This window comes from Gossypium arboreum, chromosome 13, assembly GCF_025698485.1.
Source record: "Gossypium arboreum isolate Shixiya-1 chromosome 13, ASM2569848v2, whole genome shotgun sequence".
Classification (NCBI taxonomy): domain Eukaryota; kingdom Viridiplantae; phylum Streptophyta; class Magnoliopsida; order Malvales; family Malvaceae; genus Gossypium; species Gossypium arboreum.
Window position 1 is genome coordinate 36,573,734 of NC_069082.1, and position 11,660 is coordinate 36,585,393.

At 35.0% G+C, this 11,660-nt stretch overlaps 1 non-coding gene across 1 annotated transcript; it reads left to right on the forward strand.

Annotated features, from left to right (window-relative positions):
* The first annotated feature begins 10,642 nt into the window (after nucleotides 1-10,642).
* On the forward strand, nucleotides 10,643-10,749 carry LOC128287505 (small nucleolar RNA R71). The gene has a single exon (XR_008278205.1). It is a non-coding gene; the product is annotated as a small nucleolar RNA R71 (small nucleolar RNA).
* The last annotated feature ends 911 nt before the right edge of the window (nucleotides 10,750-11,660 follow it).

Genomic DNA, 11,660 nt, shown 5'->3' on the forward strand with positions numbered 1-11,660 from the left:
ATGGATGGATATATGAGTCTAAATTCAGGGAAAATTTACGAAACCAGTTTCTGAGTTTTGAAACTCGAGATATGATTTTTAAGGCGACAGTGACGCAGTTTTTCCAGCCTGACTGGAAATGTCCAATGAATGGGCAAAACAAGTGAACTTGGCTTGCTAACCCCTCGTGTCTGACACCGGCGATGGTCTCGGGTTCGGGGTGTTACAAGGTATGTATATGTGGAACGACGGAAATGTGCAAGTGTACACAGTTACAACAAGTAATAAAGTGACAAGTAAATGATGAGTTATCGTACCCACAGGAACTGTGAAAAGAATTATTTATGTATGCAATTTAAAACACTTTGGTGAAGAAAAATATTTTGTTTTGAAGAAGTGATTAAACTAGAAAACTGAGTAAAATAAATAAAATAAAATAAAGTTCCAATGCACGATTTCAAAAGATTATTTTATCAAGATGACATAATTATGTTAGATTAATTACGTTTCTTAACTTAGAATTATTAAACTCATGTTTATGTTGTAATGAATAAATTCATGGCAACTCGGTAATTTGCTACCTTATAAACAGACTCACCTACAAAAATCCATTCATCTCTTGACTATATCTTTATGACAATTCAACTGATTAAACAAATTTTAATAGGCAAATGTGTTAATGCACATACATACTTGTGAAATTAAAAAAATCTCTTGTACATATCTCTATGCCAATTCAAACAATTAATTCAATCTCATAAGCACATAAAAGATTACTTGAGGTAACAATGCATTTCTACCTTGTAACAGTTTAATCACAATAAACTTCAATAAACTTGCAAGTTATGCAAGGCAAATGTATCGTTACATACTGTTGCTAATTTAACCCTCAGCTACCTTAGATGATTAAACATGCACTGATTAAGTATTATGTCAATTAATTACAATTTCAATCCATTTAAATAATTAATTCATTAGTTACCTTACAATTGTAATGCAAGAATAACTTAGTCATGGTTTTACTTAATCAAACATCTTACCGAGTCCTATAACAACACAAACACAATTTTAATAAACTAAGTAGATGAAATGAAATCAACCTAACACAAATTAAATTTAAGACATACCAACTAAATTAAATATTTCAATCTCACAAATATTCATAGACATGTTCATCATAACAACAACAAAAATTAAAAGGATAGGGAACAAGAATCAAATTCGGTGTTTTTCCATGGTTTAACTGGTTTGCTCTACTCTTCCTTCTTCACTTGTTCTTGTCGAACCAAGGCTGCTATGAACACTTTAATCCTACTCCAAATGGTGGCTGAATGACTCTTTTTCAAGAGGTGAAATCGGCAAGAGAATAAAAAAAATGGACGGAAAATGAAAAGAGAAAATTGAGAGAAAGGAGAAGAGATGAGAAAAGTTGAGGTGTGTTTGAAATAAGCAGCCAAGGGAGGTTTTTATAGGTTGAGAGGGCTGCTACAAATAGCCAAAATCAGCAGCCAAACAGCCCTCCCATGGCCGGCCACACATGTGGCAATTTTGAAGTTTCCAAACTTGCTATATTAAGGTATGGGCCAATCTAGAAAGGAACAAATAGTGGAGGGGTTTGTTTGCAATTTTAAAAAGTCTTCAAGGGCCATTTTGCAAGCTAATTAATCAGCCAAGCAAGCTGATTGGGTCAGCATGTGGGACGTTTTGGGTTGCCCAATACTCGGTTGGTTCGATTTTCTTGATTCAGCTCAATTGGGCCACTTTTCATAATTAATTAATAATAATTTCTTTAACCCAAACTAAATTATATATAAATTAATATTAATTATATTACGAATTAATACACATAATTTGGACCGTCTTAGGCTGAAAAATTAATTAGCCTTGATGCTTCAGAATTGTTTCTTGGTTTTGCGCTTCTAGTAGTGTCTACCGAGCCGTTTTTCATCCTTTGTGCAAATCTGTCGAAAATAATAAAAATTAATTATAAAATAATTAAAATTCATTATGTTAATAATTTAAGTACAAAATAATTATTTTATAATAATTATATATTTTCGACAAGAATTTTACCGAACTTGCATGAGTTTGAGTTAAAAAGGGCATCAAAAAATGTATATATTTTTGTGTTTCCACACCCCCAAACTTAATTGATTGCTCATCCCGAGCAATGCACAAATTTAAAAATAATTGCTCAGAAGCACCTTTGAAAAATTCATTCAGAACAACACTCTTCCCAACAATCATGAATTTGGTATACTTATGCTTAAGAACAAGAAATTTGATATTTATGCTACTTATGTATACATATAATTCAAATTAATCTCAATCATTCTTATGATATAAAAACATCTTAATCCCTATCAATTTGATTTTATTCCCTTATTCAAGATTAAGCTTCAATCATTAAGTTTAACTTATGCCTTCATATGTTGAACATAGCAATTTCTCTCTATTAATGTAGGTAGCATAGAAACTTGAATCAATAGGTATTTAAAAAGGTTGTAACGTGGCTAAGCTAGGGGTAGGTAGGAGATAGATAAATTTAGGCTAAAAACCCTAGACTCAGCTTCAATCGGACCTTCAGAATATTGACCTTCAATACACCAACTTACTTTGCTTTCACATGCTCTTTTGTACATCTATTTTCTTTCAAGTACACATGCTCTCTTTCTTTTTCTTCTTCTTCTTTATGAGCATTTTGTTGTATGTACTATGAATTTTTGAGCATTCAATACTTTTTTTTCAACTCCCCCAAACTTATTTTCAAAAATGTTCAGAATAGTACTGGGCTAGTGTTTGGGATAATTTAAAGATAATTAAGAGAGAAGTGGTAGCTAAATATTGCAAGGGTTTAAATAAAATTAGGCCATATAGTCTCAAAGCTGGGTTTCAAGGGATAAAAATTCATCAAGGTTGGCTTGAAAGGCTCAAGCGGTCCAAACAAAAGTTGCCTAAATCATTTTTAGCATTCCATGCTTCCTAGGATTTCGCCTCTAGAAACTATTAAGTCAATTCTAGAGACTTAAACTTTCATGCATGCCTAACTTTCCTAAAGAACTAAAAATTTTATAGTACGAGTTGCATGCTTTATTAAAAATAAACTTATGTCATATTTCAGTTAACATTACAATTATTGAAATAATCGAACTTTATTCATACTGATGTTTAGCATACTTAACAAAATTTCAAATTTTTGAACAAAATATAACCTAATCATAAATGAAAGAAAATTTAATTCTGAGTGGAAATAATCAATTTTCCGATCCCCCCACTTAAGATGAACAATGTCCTCATTGTTAAAAGTGAATTGATACTATACACCAGGTAGGATTCTAGAAAAGAGAAGGTGAGTCAATTTGACTGCTTAAGTACCAAGCTCTCTCTAAATCCAATCCTAGACATGTATATATATCTATTGCCACACGTTATACTTTGCGACTTGTTCATTTTTATTAATGATTTCCACCTCTTGTTTTATTATATAAAAATAAAAATTCCTAATTAAACTTAATCCTAAAATAACCTAAGAAATAAAATAAAGTCAAGATCCCCCCTTTTTATTTATTTGCAAATAATTCCGAATTCGACTCATCTTTTGCTCCATCATCTTTGTTTTTGCATGAATCGCTTCACTCCTTCTTTGATAGGACTCTATGGTTCAAATATGAAATCTGGAAACTTAGGCTCAAAAATAAATGGGTCATTGTATATTTTTGTAAGAACGTTTCTCAATGAAGACATCCTTTATTTTTGAATATCTCCAATAAGCCTATTGCTGCCACTGTATATGTTGTATTATGTCCATCAACTTTGACAGCTCATCTGGAAGATCTGGGTGAGGCGATTGAGTTTTGAACATTGAAGTTGTGACATCAAGTTTGACTTCCGGTTCCATTGGTTCTGCCTTATTAGGGATTTCAGCTGATTGCATCAATTCGATCTCTGTGGGGTCTTTTTCTTCTTCAGGATACTCACTTTCTTCAATTTATTGTTGTAGAACAGAGTCTCCAGCTATTCAGTAGAGGTCCCAATCTATGATTGTGCCCTGGCTATAACCTGTCTTCTGTAAGTTTGCAAGAATTTTAGCTTTCAAGCACAAAATTGTTATCGTAAAGGGAAAGTAAGCTGGGCCTAAACATCTCTCTTAGGATAATTTTTCCCACATCAATGATCTTTCCAGTTATAATAAAATATAGTAAGACCATTTGCTTTAATGAATTTGTAGTCCTATATGAAATAGGCATAAGGCTGAATCGGATGAAATAGAACCATACCTTCACGAGTGGTGTCGAATATTCTCTTCGACAAGTGTGAATTCCTTGTTTTGACACGGTCCACTTAGAAGCTGGAACTCTAAGTTCCTCGAGAATTTCTTGTAGACTTTCAAACTCAACATTGCTCATCAAGGAAAAATATTCATCGTTTTCAAAATCAGGTAATTCAAAAAATTCATTAATAGCGTTTAAGGTTATTGGTACATTGATTCTGCGAACCAAAACTTCTGTCAACTCGCTTGAGATTAAATTTACATAAAATTCACGAACTAACTCCTCATCCACACTAGGTCTTTTCTCACAAAACAACTCCCAATTGAGAGCTTCAACAACCTGACAAATGCGCACCATGAAATAATGTAATAGCTTTATTTCAATGTAAAGCCTTTCTCTGGATGCATCTATTATTCTTAAAAATACTTTCGTATCCCGCTTTGGCTTCTTCACAATGGAATTTGTTATGTGATTCATCAATTTAGGCAAAGGCACGAGTTCTCTTGCGAGGCATGATTAACCTGAATATAAGATGGAAACAATTATTTTCTCAAAAATTAAATTAATATAAACTATTAATAATTCAATAAATTGAAAATTTAAATAATTAAATAAATTAAAATTTAGGAGAAAAAATTGTCTTACCACCCTTTTTATAAAAATTAAGAGCTCTTAAAAAAATTATAAATCAAAAGAGGTCAATTTAGGATAGGTTAGAGGGTTAACGGCTAAGGGTGCTGGTGCGCGGATGTGCGTGTGAGCCAGCAGCAGCATGGGAGCAGGCAGCAGTGTGGGTGCACGAGAGCTGGGGCTAGGAATAGAACTAGGCACGCAAATCCTTGCAGATGCATTGAGCAGGCCCGACGAGCTGCTAGAGCTAGACGTGCGGCAAGTGCAGCGCCAAGGTGAAGGCTGCTGGGTGCACACAGTGGGCGAGAGCTGCTGGCCGAATGAGTGAGAGAGCGAGTAATTAGGCAGTGTTGGGAGCTTTCAACACTAGGTATTGGTGGGGTTTAGATGAAGGAAAAAATATGAAAATGTGGGTGAAATTTATAGTGAGGGGAGTAAGACTTATTAAAAAAATTTAAAAATTCTAAGTTCTAACCCTATACAAAGTTAACAACAATTAATAATTAATATAATGCATATTAAATTATTCTTTGCGATTAATTTATTAAAGATAAATACTTATTAAAAATATGATCAAATTTCAACTAATCCTAATTTTATGCAAAGTTGATAATAATTAATATATATTATAATGGATATAATTATATATTAATGATTATCATCTAATTTATTAAATTAAAAACATTTATTCGAGTGGCTTTTGAAAAATATTTACAAAAGAGGCATTTAATTTTTAATATATACAAAAGAGCAACCAAAATTAGAAAATAATTCAATTTAATACCTAGACTTAAAGAAAATTTGAAATTGAGTTGCAAATTAAAACTTGGATCAAAATTGACCCTTTTATTTGAAAAACTAAAAATTTATGTAGGGGATATGTTAAAATCCATTCCAGGAATGATTGGAGGGATCACAAGCGGTTCCGCTTAAGTTTCAATCTCCTAGATAGAATTTATTTAAACATACTAATCCCGAAAATATACCCTAAACCATTTGTTTAAAAAGGATTACAAGAAAAATTAATCATATGATAAAATGAACGTGATTTGATCCCGTTCAATTTTATCTCCTCAGTAATGTTTTAAGCGCTAAGAATTAACTCGAAAATTACCTCCCTTACTTTGAAGTTCGACAACTCTGTATGGATAAACTCGATTAATCATAAATGGACAGGACCAAAGTGATTTTAACTTACCTGGAAAGAACCTTAATCTGGAATTGAATAATAATACTTCCTGACTTGTTTCAAATTCTCAAACTCGAATGTGCTTGTCATACCATTTCTTAAGTCTCTCCTTGAGTAATTTGGCATCCTCGTATGAGAACATTCGGAATTCTTCTAACTCGTTTAGTTGGATCATCCGTTTTTCTTTAACAAGCTTAGGATCAAAGTTGAGTTGTTGAAGAGCCTAGTAAGCTTTATGCTCTAATTCCAAGGGCAGATGATAGGCTTTCCCAAAGACCAAACTATAGGGTGACATCCCTAAATGTGTCTTGTATGCTGTCCTGTAGGCCTATAAAGCATCATCTAGCCTTTTGGACCAATCTCATCGATTCAGGAAAATTACCTTCTCAAGTATGCCTTTGATCTCCTTATTTGCCAGTTCAGCTTGCCCATTCGTCTACGGATGGTAAGTTGTGGCAACCTTGTGCTTCACTTCATGTTTTTCGAGTAACCATTTCAACCACTTGTTCACAAAATGGGACCCTCCATCACTGATGATGGCTCTTGGGGTTTTAAACCTTGTGAACACATGTTTCTATAAAAACATCATCACAACCTTAGCATCATTTTTTGGATATGCCTCAGCCTTAACCCACTTAGACACATAACCTACTGTTACCAATATGTACTTGTGACCAAAAGACGAAGGTAAAGAACCAAGAAATTTAATACCCCAAACATCAAATAATTCAACCTCAATGATGTTTGTTCGAGGCATCTCATTTCTGTTGGTGACATTTCCAGCCCTTTGACATCGATCACAACTCTTTACATAAGCATATGCGTTTTTGAAAAGTGTTGGCCAAAAGAATCCAGCTTGCAATACCTTGACTGCAGTACGTGTACCTCTGAAATGAACCCCACTCAGAGTTGAGTAGTAATGATAGAGAATCTTATGTATTTCATTTTTTACCATGCATCTCCTTATCATTTGATCTACACACTTTTTAAACAAATATGGCTCTTCCCTGAAATAGTCCTTCACATCATGAAGAAACATTTTCTTTTGATGGTACGTCTTATCAATCAGCATCAAACCAAAAGTTAAATAGTTAGAAATATCAACAAACCAAAGGGGTATTATGGACATGATTTACCTTTAGTATGTGTTCATCTGGAAATGTCTCCTGAATTGGTACAAGAGGAGAATTCCCTTCTTGTGGCTCCAATCTTGACAAGTGGTCTGCTACTTGGTTTTCTACTCCCTTTCTATCTTGAATTTCTAGATCGAACTCTTAAAGTAGAAGTACCCATTGGATCAGTCTTGGCTTAGTGTCTTTCTTGGCAAGTAAATACTTAATTGCTGAATCGTCCATATAGACAAGATAGGATCAAAATTTGTCAAAAGCAAACACAATAGCGGGTAACTCTTTCTCTACTATCGTATAATTCAGTCGAGTGCTTGTAAGAGTCTGACTTACATAGTAGATGGGATGAAAAACTTTGTTCCTTCACTGGCCTATGACAACTCCTATCGCGAAGTCACTTGCATCACACATCAATTCAAATGGCATATCCCAGTCTGGTGGGACAATTATGGGTGCTGAAACTAATCGACTCTTTAAATCATTGAAAGCTCTTATGCATTCCTCATCAAATTTGAGCATCGTGTCCTTCTCCAATAATTTGTATAAGGGTTTAGCAATTTTGGAGAAGTCCTTGACAAACCTTTGATAGAAACCGGCATGGCCCAAAAAGCTCCTAATACCCTTTACAGATGTTGGAGGTGGAAGTTTCTCAATAATGTCTACCTTTGCTTTATCTACCTCAATTCTATGTCTCGTTATCCGATGCCCTAGAACAATACCTTGTTGTACCATGAAATGACACTTTTCCTAGTTGAGTTTTGTTTATTCGTATCACCTTAGTACCTCTGCTAGATTTGCTAGGCAATCATCATATGTATCTCTAAATACTGACAAATCATCCATAAAGACTTCCAAGTATTTCTCAACCATATCAGTAAAAATAGACATCATACATCTTTGAAATGTCACAGGTGCATTACATAAACCAAATGGCATGTGTCTAAATGCAAATGTACCGTACAGGCAGTGCATGTTGTCTTATGTTGATCTTCTGATGCTACTATAATTTGGTTATACCCTGAATATCCATCAAGAAAACAGTAATAGTCTCGCCCCACGAGTCTATCCAGCATCTGGTCTAAAAAGGGTAAAGGAAAGTGATGTTTCCTAGTCGCCTTGTTCAGCTTCCAGTAATCGGTGTAAATTCTCCATCTCGTAACTTTCTAATGGGTATTAACTTGTTATTCTTATTCTTAATGACCGTAATACCTCTTTTCTTTGCCACGCACTGGACTGGACTTACCCATGAATTGTCTGAGATGGGGTAAATTATACCTGCATCTAACCACATGATTTCTTTTTTCACCATGTCCTTCATGATGGGGTTCAATCTTCGTTGTCCATCAATCGTCCATTTTTTTCCATCTTTGAGGATAATCTTGTGCCTGCATACAGACAGACTAATACTGCGAATATCAACTATGGTCGATCTGGTAGCCTTCTTGAATTGTTTCAATACTAGGATGAGTTTCTCTTCTTGCTCAATAGTTAATTCTGCTAAAAGAATCACAAGCAGAGTAGAAGCATTACCTAAATAAACATATTTTAAATGTGAAGGAAGTACCTTGAGTTCTAATTTAGGTGGCTCTTCGATTGACACTTTTGGTTAGGCATAATCTCTATTCTCTAGCTCCAAAGATTCAAAACGGGATCGTGGATTAAATCCCCTTTGATTAGCTTCTAGCAAAGCTAAGTATTCATCCTCCTCTTTATCATTTGGAAGATTTGATGTCAAAATTTGTTCCAATGGATCTTTAACATAGTTGAGTTCCTTTTCCACGATTAAATCCTCTAAACCAGACACTACAGAACAGTCATCAATTATGTCAGGAAATCACATAGACTTAAAAACATTAACTGTTAACTGATGTCCTGAATACGCATAGTAAGCTCGCCCTTCTACACATCAACAAGGGTCCTTCCGATTACTAGGAAAGGCCTTCCTAGGATGATTGGCATTTATTTGTTTACATTAAAGTCTAGAACCACAAAGTCAGCAGGAAAAATAAATTTGTTTACACGTACTAATACGTCCTCGATTTTTCCTTCTAGATGTACTAAGGATCGATCTTCTAATTGAAGTGTAACCATAGTAGCTTTACCTTCACCTATCCTCAACTTCCTAAATATTAACATAGGCATCAAGTTAATACTCGCACTCAAGTCACATAGTGCCTTACCAAAATATGTTGCTCCAATGTTCCAAGGTATGGTAAAACATCCAGGGTCCTTCAACTTTGAGGGTAGTTTGTCTTGATTATATGCACTGCATTCCTTTGTCAGGGCTATTGTCTCAAATTCTCCAAGCCTTCATTTTTTTGACAAGATGTCCTTCATGAATTTGACGTAGTTCAAAAATTGTTCAAGTGCTTCAACCAACGAGATGTTGATATGAAGTTGCTTGAGTACTTCTTCTTCTGCTTCTGAAGTCTTTGAGGGTAGGGTGGTGGAGGCTTCTTTACTTGAACTAGTTGTTTTGTCCTCTGTGGCAATTCTACATCTAACTAATTTGTTAGTTGATCAGAATTAGCTGGTTCTGAAGTTACCTTGTCAAATTTTACAGATTCTGGTTCTGGTGAAACTAGAATTTCAATACTCGATTGATTTTCCTTTGAATCTTGAGCATCAGCTGGCTCCTTTTCAACTTTAACGATGTTGGGTTCTAATGTTTTTCTGTTCCTTAATGTCAATGCTTTACAATGCTCCTTCCCTAGATTCCTTGGATTCTCTATATCACTAGGTAAAGCACCTTGTGGTCAATTTCTGAGTTTAGTTGCAAGCTGGCCCACTTGATTCTCCAAATTCCTTAGAGTGGCATCACTTTTTTCCATGTATGCCTTCAATAGATTCTCTAAGCTATTGGACGATTCAGCTTGGGTTGGTTCCTAAACTTGTTGGGGGAAACCAGGTGGCTGTGCCGGTCTAGGTTGGGCGTAAGTCTTACTGGTTCTTGTTCCTTGGTTACTCTAGGAAACATTTCAGTGGTTTCACCACAATGGGTTATAAAAATTGGATTGCAGTCCTCGCCTTCCTCGATTTTGGTTCTGGTTACCCATGTAATACACGGATCTTGGGTTCAATGGGCATTCTTCAAACAAATGTCCTTCCCACAATAGACATAGGCTACATTTTCAACTTGATTTAGTGGTTGAGCTACAAAACTATTAAACCCATTAGCGGTAAAATTTTTAAGCATTGAGGATACTGAGGATGCCTGAGATGCGGGTGAAGTGAGAGCGTTCACTTCATGTATTCCAGTGACTCGTCTTCCTGACGCTGCTCGATTGGTTGGCCATTGATAATTGTTACTGGCAATCCTCTTAATGATGTCATAAGCCTCATTATAAGATTTCAAAAGGAGAGCAGCATTAGTAGAAGCGTCCACTACCATCCTCAAGTGTGCATTGAGACCATTATAAAACGTCTCAAGTTGGATGCAATGTGGGATTCCGTGATGAGGGCACTTCCGTAATAATTCTTTATACCTTTCCCATCCCTCATACAAGGACTCATCATCCATTTGTTGGAAAGTAGTGATATCATTCCTCAACTTAGCATTTTTGTTAGGCGGGAAATACTTCATAAGGAATCTTTCTGCTGACTCTTGCCATGTGGAAATTGAATTTGGTGGCAATCAGTTCAACCAGGCTTGAGCTCTGTCCCTTAGCAAATATGGGAACAACTTCAATAGTATTGCATCTTTGGATACTCTAGCTAACTTGAAAGAATCTCTCACCTCCATAAACAGTTTTAAGTGTAGATGAGGATCTTCAGTAGGCATTCCACTAAATTAGCCCACTGTCTGAAGCATCTTAAACATGGTTGGCTTCAGCTCAACCTGTTGTGTCTCAACTTTGGGTCTCCTAATACCCGGATTAAGATCATGAAACACTAGTATGGTATACTGTCCTAAAGCTCTATCCCTATCATCAGCAATAAGGATAGGATTTTAAGAAGGGCTTGCTCCATTTCCTTGATTCAAGTTTTCAAGGTTCATCTCTTCGGTACTTCTCTGACTTGCTTGCCTTCTTCACTGTTGAAAATTTTGTTCAATCTCAGGGTATACAGGGAGTAAATCGATAAGTCGGCCAATACTCATAAACACCTAAAATAATCATAGAGAAATTAATTAAGTTAAAATTCAATAGAAAAATAAACCAAAAATGAAAAACTAACAAATTCACAAATAATGACTTTTTAAAACAGTCCCCGGCAACGACGCCAAAAAATTGAAACGACGGAAATGTGCAAGTGTACACCGTCGCAACAAGTAATAAAGTGACAAGTAAATGTCGAATTATCATACCCACGGGGACTGTAAAAAGAATTATTTATGAATGCAATTTAAAACACTTTGGTGAAGATAAATATTTTGTTTTGAAGAAGTGATCAAACTAGAAAACAGAGTAAAATATATAAAATAAAGTTCCAACGCATGATTTCAAAAGATGATTTAATCAAGAT